Source organism: Sphaerodactylus townsendi, linkage group LG04 (genome assembly GCF_021028975.2).
Source record: "Sphaerodactylus townsendi isolate TG3544 linkage group LG04, MPM_Stown_v2.3, whole genome shotgun sequence".
Lineage (NCBI taxonomy): Eukaryota > Metazoa > Chordata > Lepidosauria > Squamata > Sphaerodactylidae > Sphaerodactylus > Sphaerodactylus townsendi.
In genome coordinates, this window is record NC_059428.1 from 146,682,573 (window position 1) to 146,693,992 (window position 11,420).

The following is an 11,420-nucleotide window of genomic DNA, read 5'->3' on the forward strand; positions in this document are numbered from 1 at the left end:
AGCTCAGAAGAGCTGTGACTAGCCCAAGGTCACCCAGCTGGCGTGTGTGGGAGTGCCCAGGCTAATCTGAATTCCCCAGATAAGCCTCCACAGCTCAGGCGGCAGAGAGGGGAATCAAACCCGGTTCCTCCCGATTAGATACACGCGCTCTTAACCTCCTACGCCACTAGTCACTTTTCTCCAGGATGAAGATGAGGCATTGCTGAGCACCCGTTCAGTACTGTGATTGGTGGCTGTTTTTGTATACTAAAGATCAACCCTCTCAATTGAGCTTTTTTTCGAACCGGTCAAGAGAGAGAGAAGGAATCACCTTTCAGATGTTCGACTGTAATCGGATTGTGGGACTTGCGCATACTCATCTATGCGCTGCCAGAGTTCTACCCAGACACCCCCAGTGATGTGCAATTTGCTGGTTTGTTGCTCCATCTGAAGCCCCAAAAGCCATCTCTTAAATCCTGACGGTTGTGTCAAAATTGGGATTTCGAGTCCTTTGGACTGCCCGTGGCTCCCATGCGCCACTCAGCTATGCACCACGTTCTAGCAGGATTCAAAAGCAGCCCAGGAGGAGACTGCCCCGTGATTCTCCAAACGGCATCAAAGATGAAATCTCATCGTGTGTCCACTGGCCGCCGAAGGCTCAATGCATTTTGCATGTCGCCTGTCAAATGCCACCGGATCCTAATACGGCTGCATGTCGGCTTCTAAAGGCCGCCGGGTGTCACACGCAGCTCAGACATCTCACAAATGCAGACGTCGGGACTTCCAAGACAATATTTAGTGTGCACATCAAAGATCCGGATGATAAGCGGCCCGAGACCGTCCGGAGAATTTATGGCATCAAAATGCACATGGAAAAATTTGTGGGAGAGAGCTAGACTCCGTGGTGCGCAGCGCAAACGCCAGAGTCGGAGGAAAAGCAGGTCTACTTGAGTCTATTCGATGAGGCTTACTCCCAGGAAAGTGCTCAACTAATTGCCATTGCAAGACTTGCAAATCCTACATTAGCTTATACCGGAAGAAGGACCATTGAATAAACTGGGGCTTACTTCTGAGTAAGCACGCCTAAGGGCATCTCATCTCATTGTTACTGCCTTCCCTTATCACTATTGTGGTGTGATTATTGCATTGTTTATGGCGTGTCCATATTGTGGAGTTCCGCCCCACCTAATTTGGTTATCTGTCTTCAGCCTCACTGGGGAAGGCCAACCACAAAGGGATTTGTTAATTTAAGAGGCTGGGAATATAGTCTAGTGGTTTTCTTGGAGCTATAAGAACATAAGAACAAGCCAGCTGGATCAGACCAGAGTCCATCTAGTCCAGCTCTCTGCTCCTCGCAGGGGCCCACCAGGTGCCTTTGGGAGCTCACAGGCAGGAGGTGAAAGCAATGGCCTTCTGCGGCTGCTGCTGCTGCTGCTCCTGAGCACCTGGTCTGCTAAGGCATTTGCAATCTCAGATCAAGGAGGGTCAAGATTGGTAGCCATAAATCGACTTCTCCTCCATCAACTTGTCCAAGCCCCTTTTAAAGCTATCCAGGTTAGTGGCCATCACCACCTCCTGTGGCAGCATATTCCAAACACCAATCACACGTTGCGTGAAGAAGTGTTTCCTTTTATTAGTCCTAATTCTTCCCCCCAGCATTTTCAATGAATGCCCCCTGGTTCTAGTATTGTGAGAAAGAGAGAAAAATGTCTCTCTGTCAACATTTTCTACCCCAGGCATAATTTTATAGACTTTATAGACTATGTGTGTCCAGCCCACAAAACCCTCTTTAGGAACACAAGCAAGGTATGTGGTACCAGCTCCCTGGAATGTTCCCCAAATGAGACTAGATGGCCTGCATGTACCCTCCCAACTCTATGATTCGGAGGAGGAGGAGGAGGAGGGGGAGGAGGGGGAGGAGGAGGAGGAGGAAAAGAAGAAGAGGAGGAGGAGGAGTTGGAGTTGTTTGGGTTTACATCCCCCTTTCTCTTCTGTAAGAAGACTCAAAGGGACTTACAACTTCCTTTCCCTTCCCCCCTCACAACAAACACCCTGTGAGATGGGTGGGGCTGAGAGAGCTCCGAAGAACTGTGACTAGCCCGAGGTCACCCAGCTGGCATGTGTTGGAGTGCACAAGCTAATCTGGCTTCCCAGATAAGCCTCCACAGCTCAAGCGGCGGAGTGGGGAATCAAACCCGGTTCTCCAGATTAAATTATTTTTAAAAACCGCCGAAGCCATTGCCAGTTGCGGCGGGGGTGGTGGCAGGGGGGGCGGCTTAAAATCCCAGTTGCCTGTTAAAGTTCTCACTGATTTATTGCTTACCCCCAGACCTCAAAAAGCGATCCGCTCCTGTTAGGAATCACTATTCTATATTCACTCGCTCACCTGCCATCTGTTTTGAAGGACCCGTCTGCCGACAGGGCTCTGTGTCCCTGGAGGCCACCTGCCAAAAAGACCTCCCCCAGGAGCCTTCACCCAAAGCCTCCTGACGCAGGTGCCGTGGCTCGAGTCTCCCCCAAGGAGGACGTGGTGAAAGGTGTGGGAGTCCCCCGGGGCAAAATGCTGCGGTGCTTTTGCCTCTCCGAGAGCACGCGCCCGGCCAAGACGTTCCACGCTGGAGGAGTCAACGATGCTCTTGCCCCAGGGACTTCTGGTCAAGGTCTTTCACCCACCACTCCGCAGAGGGTCCTGTTTCCTCGGGGGGGGGGGGGAGGAGGGGGCTTCCTTTCACTCATCTCTCTCCAATATCCAGAAACGAAGCAGGGTAGAAAGATTAGAAAGCTGGCTGGAACCTCTGGGGCAGAAGACGAGGCCGGTCAGATCGGAAGGAAGGAAGGAAAGGAAAAGAAGAGTTTGGGTTGGGTGCCCTGCTTTTCTCTACCTTTAAGGAGTGGTTTAAACTTTGCCCTCCCCACAGCAACTTGTGGGGCTGAGAGAGAATTGGGACTAGCCCAGGGGCACCCAGCAGGCTTCATGTGCAGGAGCGGGGGATCAAACCCGGATAACCAGGCTACACTCTTAACCACTGCTTAACCACTGCTGATCATGGCGATTACTTATCACGACCTCGGGCTGTGTTCTGTACCAACTGTAGCACTGGGACAGCCTTCATGAGCTTCGGATGACAGAAGAGCTCCATTTGTGCCGGCCATTTTGACACGTTCAAGCTATCGTACGACTTTGCAGCTACCTGGCGACAGACGTTCACGCCCAAAGACTCGAAAACACCTGTTCTAATCGGTATTTGTATGACTGTGGGGGGGGCCTCGACCTGCAGGCAGACGTTCACGCCCAAATCCAGCAAAACACCTCTTCTCGGGGACTGGCGGTCTGGCGCTGATGCATTGTTGGGTGGGCGAAGCATATTTCACGGCGCACAACCATGACAGTGTTTGTGGAGGGATGGAGATAAGCATGAGGACCATTTCCTTGAAGTTAATGACGCTGATCTCGAAAGCGCCAAGTTCTAATTTAATTGAAAAATGGCGGGCGGGCGCAGGTGCGATGACGGATACGGCCATTAATCACTGGGATGCCGCACGGCAGCACCCCTCAGGGCCGCGGGTAATAGACCTCAGCCGTGCCGCTGAAATACCCATCCAATAAACCCAGAAGCTGGGGGACTTGTTTACAAGATAGAATGACAGGAAGACAGGAAGGGAGGGAGAAAGAGAGCAAGAAAAAGAGACAGGAAGGAAGGAAGGAAGGAAGGAAGGAAGGAAGGAAGGAAGGAAGGAAGGAAGGAAGGAAGGAAGGAAGGAAGGAAGGAAGGAAGGAAGGAAGGAAGGAAGGAGGCAGAGGAAAATAGAAGGAAGGAAAGGAAAGAAGGAAAGAAAGAACAAAGGAAGGAAGGAAAGAAGGAAAGAAGGAAAGAAGGAAAGAAGGAAGGAGACAGAGGAAAATAGAAGGAAGGAAAGAAAGAAAGAACAAAAGAAGGAAGGAAGGAAGGAAGGAAGGAAGGAAGGAGACAGAGGAAAATAGAAAAGAGGAAAAGAAAAGAAGAAAAGAAAAGAAAGAAAGAAAAGAAAAGAAAAGAAAAGAAAGAAAAGAAAGAAAGATCCAAGAAAGAAAGAAAAAAGGAAGGAAAGAAGGAAGAAGGGAAGGAAGGAAGGAAGGAAGGAAGGAAGGAAGGAAGGAAGGAAGGAAGGAAGGAAGGAAGGAAGGAAGGAAGGAAGGAAGGAAGGAAGGAAGGAAGGAAGGAAGGAGATGAAAATAGAAAGGAAAGAAAGAAAGAAAGAAAGAAAGAAAGAAAGAAAGAAAGAACAAAAGAAGGAAGGAAGGAAGGAAGGAAGGAAGGAAGGAAGGAAGGAAGGAAGGAAGGAAGGAAGGAAGGAAGGAAGGAAGGAAGGAGATAAAAATAGAAAGGAAAGAATGAATGAAAGAAAGAAAGAACAAAAGAAGGAAGGAAGGAAGGAAGGAAGGAAGGAAGGAAGGAAGGAAGGAAGGAAGGAAGGAAGGAAGGAAGGAAGGAAGGAAGGAAGGAAGGAAGGAAGGAAGGAAGAGAAAGGGACACAGAAAGAAGTAGAGGGCACCTGAAGGATGAATGGGAGGCATTCCTTAGTGGGAAGAGGGTAGTGCCAATTGAATCCAGATCCAGCCCATTGTGTTGTGTCTGAATCGGGCAGCTGGATATTCTTCCAGAAGGATAATACCTACTACAAGAGGAAAGGGGGTTGGATGCCTCCCAATACCTCCATAACTTGCATCAACCCAGTAAGCTGCTATTATCCACTCACTATTTATCCACTACTATTATCTTCTCACTACTTATCCACTACTAATGCGCTTCCTCACCATTATGCAGTTTCTCTGTTTCAGCTCCCAAATGCTGCTCACAGGACAAACAACAATCCCAAAATCAAACAACACAGAAACAAAACAAAGCTATGCATTAGGCCTAAAACAACACAATCTAAAAACAATAAAAGCCAGCCACCCGCGACAGGAAGCCATCAAGCCGTATGCTGTGCCAATTCCACCCGAAACTTTAAGAGAGTGTCGGCTCCATTTATGCTCCCAGAAACACTCCCAACTCAAGACGAGGCCTTTGCTAATAAAAACGGAGAAAAGCCCCTCTGTCTTGTACATTTTCGTCTTGCCCATTTTCAAAGGAGCACAGGTAGGCATACCTATTTCTCCTCCCCTTGTTTTATCTTCACAGTAGGTGAAAGTGCGCCAAAGCAACCAGTCCAGAGTTGGGTGTACGCAAAGCGCCGCAAAATCCTAGCTGACTTTTGCCAAACCTGTAGGATTTTCGAGCCGAGGGACATTTGGAGGCGATTTGTCCTTGCCTGTCTCCACACGGGCTGAGAAGGTCTGGAGAGAACTGCAATTGGCCCAAGGTTGCCCAACAGGCTTCACGTGGAGGAGCGGGGAATCAAACCGGTTTCTCCAGATCAAGAGTCTATCTAGCAGTGATCCCAGAGCAAAACAGGAAAGATTGAATACTACACTGAGGAAGTCGATTGACTTCTTCGTATACCGGGCTGCTCTTCTGATATCTGAACTTTTATGGATTTTTTCTAGAGTCCTACTTGCTTGCAAGTTACTTCCAGAGACTAGTGTAGCTTATCTGCTTATTGTGGATCTGCAAAAGATATTGTGATATGTCTATGTCGGTTGCATCTGCTTTTTGCTTCCTCTCTGCATGCTGACACGCGGTCTTATGTATTACAACTGCACAGTTTCGTTGCATTTATTCCTAATTGTATTTCTGAGTAGTCTGGGTATAGTTTGTTTATTTTCTGTTTGAGTTTGCCTGATTCAGTACAAGGTAATTTCATGCATATATATCTTGATGGCAGAGGGAAATCCAGTAGCTGATCCTGGTTCGTGCTCCCCGTAATATGACAGAAATTTCTTCCACTTCACAATCACCAAATAAGTGCCACGTTATAAAATCAGGGGAACTTTATACAGATGAAAGGGTGCCAAGCGGAGCGTTTGTGTGTTCGAGAGACAGCTCACAATGAAATCCACGTCGGCCTAATGAAACCATCTCATCTAACTCTCAAAGAGACCTCTTGTCTCTGTGGCGACACTGAGCGAACGCAGGCATGAATAAATAACAAAAGCCCAATTGAGTTAACTTCGGGCTGATTGGGGGCTGTTGAGCAAATTATATCTGAAACCCCGAAGGCCGATTGCAAAACGAGGAGAGTTCAATCAGCAGAGCCGGCGCAAAACCTTGTTCTGGGGATGCAAACTTTTCGGTCCCTTCTTGACCCCAGGAGCAATGAATGGGATTTTTGAGGAAGGGGGGAGAGACAGAGAGCTGGGGCGGCCAATGAGAGGAAAGAGTCTGTCACATAAATAGGCTCGTTCCGCACATGCAAAATAGTGCACTTTCAAACTGCTTTCAGTGCTCTTTGAAGCTGTGCGGAATGGCAAAATTCTCTTGCAAACAGTTGTGAAAGTGGTTTGAAAACGCATTATTTTGCGTGTGTGGAAGGGGCCATAGTGAAGCCACCCTATATTGAATCATAGCATCAAAGTCAGAATTGCCTACTTGGACTGGCACCTGGTGTCTCAGATGGGGGTCTTTCATGTCCCCTATACCAAAATGACACCAAAACAGGAGGGGTAGCTAATACCCCAGAGGACAGAGCCAGAATTCAAAAGGACCTGGACAGATTAGGGAGCTGGGCCAAAACAAACAAAATCAGTTTCAACGGAGATAAATGGAAGATACACCACTTAGGCAGAAAAAAATGAAATGCACAGATATAGGACGGGGGACACCTGGCTTGACCACACTGCATGCGAAAGGGATCTGGGACCACAAACTGAACATGAGCCAGCAGTGTGATGCAGCAGCCAAGAAAGCCAATGCGATTCTGGGCTGTACAATGTCTAGATCGAGGGGTGTAATTGTACCTCTCTATTCTGTATTGGTTAGACCTCACCTGGAATATTGTGTGCAGTTCTGGGCACTGCAATTCAAGAAGGATATTGACAAGCTGGAACGGGTCCAGAGGAGGGCGACCAAAATGGTCAAAGGTCTGGAGTCCAGGCCCTGCGAGGAGAGACTTAGGGAGCTGGGGATGTTTAGTTTGGTGAAGGGAAAGTTAAGAGGTGACCTGATAGCCCTGCTTAGATATTGGAAGGGATGTCATGTTGGTGAGGGAGCAAGCTTGTTTTCTGCTGCTCCAGAGACTAGGACCAGGAGTCTTGGGTTCAAGGTGAAGGAACAGAGATTCCACCTAAACATCAGGAAGAACTTCCTGACATTAAGGGCTGTTGGACAGTGGAATGCACTACCTCAGAGTATGGTGGAATCTCCTTCTTTGGAGGTTTTTCAAGAGAGTCTGGATGGCCATCTGTCAGGGGTGCTTTGATTGTGTGTTCCTGCATGGCAGAAGGTCGGACTGGATGGCCCTTGGGGGTCTCTTCCAACTATGATTCTATGATTCTATCCCTAGTATCTAGGCCTCGCCATTCCAAATTTGGCTTCCTTGCCAATGATGCTGTAGGCCCCCTACTAAATTCACACTGCCAGCCCAAACTGGTTATCCCCCCCCCCCCAACACACAGCCTGCAGCATATGGGTTTGACTCATATTCCAGATGTTCGGAATTGCCCATTTGCGTTCATTATCCCCCGTTGCATAGCCCGGCATCACTAAACAGCGTGACTCACGGCGGCAGGAAGGCGCTTTCGGGTTTCCTGAATACAAAATATGGATTTCTTTATTTGTTTGCGCCGCCCACCAGTTTCAACCGGCTGGCACAGCTTGGGGGGGGGGGGGGCTGTTCTTGCGCACGGAGTCTTTGCTAACGGAGGCAAGGCCTTTTGCCCTCGAAAATGGTCGGAGTCCACGAGATGCGGATGGATCCTTCTCCCAGCGGGGAAAGAATGTGTCGGCGCAGCGTACTTTCCCCCACGCACCCCCTCCGGCAATACTGCCCTTGTCTGCCCTGCATACGCTGCCTCGGGCTATCTCAGTTTGAGTTAAAACCTTTCGCTAGCCCTCTGGAGGGCCTGGGTGGGAGGAAAACCAGGGTGGAGTGCAAAATATATGGGAAAACAAGCGAAGGGAGGCCGGGTTATGAAAACCACCCTGGGGCCATGAAACTGTGCAGAGAAAAAGAGAGGGGGTTTTTAAAATTGATTTTTCCTTCCTGCTGGGTGACCTTGGGCTAGTCACAGTTCTCTCAGAACTCTCTCAGCCCCACCTACCTCAGAAGGTGGGAAGAGAAAGGGAAAGGAGCTTGTAAGCCACCTTGAGTCTTTTTACAGGAGAGAAAGGTGGGGTATAAAGGTGACGTAGTGGCTAAGAGCAGTGGCTAAGAGCAGGTGCATTCTGATCTGGAAAAACTGGGTTTGATTCCCAGTTCTGCTGCTTGAGTTGTGGAGGCTTATCTGGGGAATTCAGATTAGCCAGTACACTCCCACAAACGCCAGCAGGGTGACCTTGGGCTAGTCACAGTTTTTCGGAGCTCTCTCAGCCCTACCTACCTCACAGGGTGTTTGTTGCGAGGGGGGATGGGCAAGGAGATTATAAGCCCCTTTGAGTCTCCTACAGGAGAGAAAGGGGGGATATAAATCCAAACTACTACTACTCTTCTTCTTCTTCTTCTTCTTCTTCTTCTTCTTCTTCTTCTTCTTCTTCTTCTTCTTCTTCTTCTTCTTCTTCTTCTTCTTCTTCTTCTATTGGACTGAAAAGGGGCATAAAGAAGAACTAACAAACAATCACTTCATGAGAAACGAAACTATGCCAATCCAACTTTTATTGGGCGAGACGTTTTTGGAAAATTATCCTAGGAGGCATTCATCAATGTTTTGAATTATTAGAATTTATATCAAGAAGCGCCATCGTTATCGGTGATTGTTTTTTATCTCTACCTAATATTACATCATGCAGAGCTGGGTTTCGTCTCCAGACTGTGGGACTGGAGGGGTGCCGTCGCCCCCCTTGGGAACTGGTAGGCAGGGATGGGGCGATTTGACTTGGGGGTTACGTGGGGTATAACAGAGGGAGCTTTGCTGCTTACGCTCTAGATGCTGAGATGTCTGGAAGCTGAATCCGGTTGCCGTTTCATAACGAAGAAATTGTTACTGAACTGGACAAGGGCAAGACAAATATCAGGAGGTTCACAACTAACCCGCTGCTTGGTACCGGAGCTAGGACAGGTTAAGAACATAAGAACATAAGAACAAGCCAGCTGGATCAGACCAGAGTCCATCTAGTCCAGCTCTCTGCTACTCGCAGTGGCCCACCAGGTGCCTTTGGGAGCTCACAGGCAGGATGTGAAAGCAATGGCCTTCTGCGGCTGCTGTTGCTCCCGAGCACCTGGTCTGCTGAGGCATTTGCAATCTCAGATCAAAGAGGATCAAGATTGGTAGCCATACATCGACTTCTCCTCCATCAATCTGTCCAAGCCCCTTTTAAAGCTATCCAGGTTAGTGGCCATCACCACCTCCTGTGGCAGCATATTCCAAACACCAATGAAGAAGTGTTTCCTTTTATTAGTCCTAATTCTTCCCCCCAGCATTTTCAATGAATGCCCCCTGGTTCTAGTATTGTGAGAAAGAGAAAATTTTCTCTCTGTCAACATTTTCTACCCCATGCATAATTTTATAGACTTCAATCATATCCCCCCTCAGACGTCTCCTCTCCAAACTAAAGAGTCCCAAACGCTGCAGCCTCTCCTCATAAGGAAGGTGCTCCAGTCCCTCAATCATCCTTGTTGCCCTTCTCTGCACTTTTTCTATCTCCTCAATATCCTTTTTGAGATGTGGCGACCAGAACTGAACACAGGTTCTTTAGTGTCCCCTACGGCTGACACCTTAGGTCACTCCTGCTGTGCCCCCAGGTAGGACAGGTGACACCTGCATAATTTCCCACCTAGACCACAATCTCCGCCGGATCATTTTTCACCTCCACTCGGTGTCAAGGACTGCAGCTCGCAGGCTGGGGCCCTTGAGGCGAAGGCCCGCCATGAATCACGCTTAAAAAATAACTCGATTTCCGCCCCAGACAAAACAAACATTGAAAACGATTGAGCGCGGCACAGAGAAGTAATAACCGGTAAACTAATAAACTGACCAGACACTTTGATAGCACAGTTCTCCCGCGAGCGCCGATCGTTAATGGCCGTTCTGAAGCGAAAAGCTTATAGTTTTGTACAGAAAAGATGGGGGGGAGGGAAATATTTCCATGCTGCAGTTGGTCTTGGAGGGGGGGGAGTGCTCTGTTTGCTCCGAGTATCGCTCCTAGCAGAGTATAGGCGGTATCGATCACCGAAAACGACCTTCGGCTCGCCCCCGAGCTCCTCCACGGCTCTTGGAAAACAGTGCCGCGTAGGCTCGAGTACATTTTTTAAAAAGCACTCCGACAAAGGAATTGAAAGGGGTGGGTGGGAATGGTACACACCTAAATAAATAATGGAGGGAATCGGAAAAAAAGATTCACGGCTGCAGGCAATTCTCGTTCCAAGCACACCGACGGCAACCGCAAATCTCTGGGGCCGTGTCATTCTTCGAGGCCGAGTTTTAGGCCAGGCCCAAATGGCGTTCGGATGGTTTTGTGCTCAACTGCCAAGCTTAGCAGTCTGCAGGCGAGAATCGTGGCATTATTTGGATGTTTGCAGCATGCGTGCTAATCAGCTCTGTCCAAACGAAAGGGGTCGTACCCCTAAGCTACCAGCCGTGTCCCCCCAAAGGTTGGAAGGTTAGCAATGAAACAGATCTCTTTCTCCCTTTGGTCAAGAATAAACTAAAGGCTTTGCTAGCCTGTTCTTTTTGTCCACGAGGGGGGATTTATCGAGGGTCTGCACTGAGGGAAGGCATCTTTGGCAAAGGGCTGCTAATGCAGGGGCAGAGAGGAAGAGTTTTCTTGGGCCGCAGGGGCAAGAAGGCATCCATTGCTGTTGAGGGGAAAATAAGAATTGCCTCCATTGCTGCATAGACAGCCCTGCATTCGAATGAAGTCAACTTTTCCCGTGGAACTCTGTCGCCCTCTAGAGGGATACCTAGAAATTGCAACACTAGGTTCCTGCCTGTCCGCTTCAACGGCAAACCGGATTAAAATCTAACTTTCTATGGCATTTTTTTTAAGGAAGGGGGGGAAAAGAGGCCTGCTAGCATCATAAGCAGCAGTGGTGTAGGAGGTTAAGAGCTCGTGTATCTAATCTGGAGGAACCGGGTTTGATTCCCAGCTCTGCCGCCTGAGCTGTGGAGGCTTATCTGGGGAATTCAGATTGGCCTGCGCACTCCCACACACGCCAGCTGGGTGACCTTGGGCTAGTCACAGCTCTTCGGAGCTCTCTCAGCCCCACCCACCACACAGGGTGTTTGTTGTGAGGGGGGAAGGGCAGGGAGATTGTCAGCCCCTTTAAGTCTCCTACAGGGGAGAAAGGGGGGCTATAAATCCAAACTCTTCTTCTTCTTCTTCTTCATAAAATAATATTTAATCAGCAAGTTATCTCCCTTTTGATTC